Raw genomic sequence first — 1,610 nt, forward strand, 5'->3', positions numbered from 1 at the left:
GTTAATGAGTGCATGTACACTTATGTTACGACAGATAAAATCGAATTGGATAATCACATACATTTGTTTGTAGTTAATGATGGTATAGCATCATCCTCTGAGTTAACAAAAGACCAGAAAAATGATGTAATTAAATTGTTGGAAAATGTACCATGTAACACCATTGAATTACTTCGAGCACGATTTCAAGTTGGTAGATTACAAATTTTAATCAGATTATCAATTATTTATTCTTATTAGTGGACACCTGATTTGTATCCTGATTCTATGACAGTAGTTGAAGTTGTCCTAAAACATAAAATTATTAAATGTACAGGTAGTCCGAACAAGATTATAAAGAAGATTTATAAATAAATATCTGATTACATATTGTCAGAAGAAATGCTAGGCTCTAAAAAAACTTTACAATTCATCATAAAATGTGGTTAGGAATATAAACATAAAGCGACTTTCCTTTAACCAAGGTCTCTCCATCATGATTATATTGTAAGCTTTGCATGTTTTCCATGTATTAGGAAGTAATATAATAATTTTGTATTATAATTATTATTACTACTATATTGTAAGAATAGTATGAAGAATTGTAATGATTTATGTCATTTAACCTTCAACTTGAGTTACTTTGACCAAGTCTTGAGAAGGAAATTATGATTGAAATTTGATTTAAACAACAGATGTATGACTAAAGTTCAGTTTGATGTGATTTATAGGTACCAATAGGTATAGTAGTATAAATTGTATTAAGAAGTAGTTAAGTGGTTAGTTAAGGTAATTAAAGTAGTTAAGGATTTGTGAGTTTGTAAACTTTTAAACTTCATATTTATATTCAGTTATCATTTCATATGCATTTATTATGTTTACACAATTATACTTTATTGTATAATTATCAATTACGAAAGATGATCAGATGATACAAATTTGCAGTGTTATTTCATTGTGTAACTGTATGTTTAAAATTGCTTTCTCATAGGGTATTAATTGTTTTCAACTTACTATTCAGAAAAGTTTTCTTTACTTAATTATAGAGTTAAGTTTTGATTGATTTTTAGATAAGTATGTATATCACATATATTTAATTTATTGCTTTCATAATAATTAGAACAGTTTCTTTGATTTCACTACGTTCCATCAAATTCGGAAAAAGGGGATGTCATGTATAAATTCCAAGGAAACCCACATTAGCACCAACTGGTACATTCCAGTCCTACTTTATGGTCAACTTCAGGAAGTAACTAAGGTTATTCACCCAGGTATTTGATGAGTCAATAATGTGTCATTAATCATCTTCTTGGAATCTATATAGATCCTCCCCTTTGGTCCCATATTTATATATGAGAGAATGAAAATATTAGAGGAGGACACGTAAAGGAGACAGGAGGACACCGCGAAGGAGACAGAGAAAGAGAAAGAGATAGAAAGACAGAGAGTAAACGTTTTATGTTTACATTATAGAGTCAGCACATTTTATATAATTGATTGTGATATACAATAAAACATAACAAGGAACTGAGTATAATTCAAGTTCTAACCTCTCTTGTGAGTCAACATAGACCCCAACACGACAATACGAATGAATATTTTAATTATAAGTAAAGTGAATTGCCAGAGCA

The sequence above is a fragment of the Anneissia japonica genome, unplaced genomic scaffold (genome assembly GCF_011630105.1).
Source record: "Anneissia japonica isolate Jap-2015-1 unplaced genomic scaffold, ASM1163010v1 scaffold287587_len645178_cov120, whole genome shotgun sequence".
Lineage (NCBI taxonomy): Eukaryota > Metazoa > Echinodermata > Crinoidea > Comatulida > Comatulidae > Anneissia > Anneissia japonica.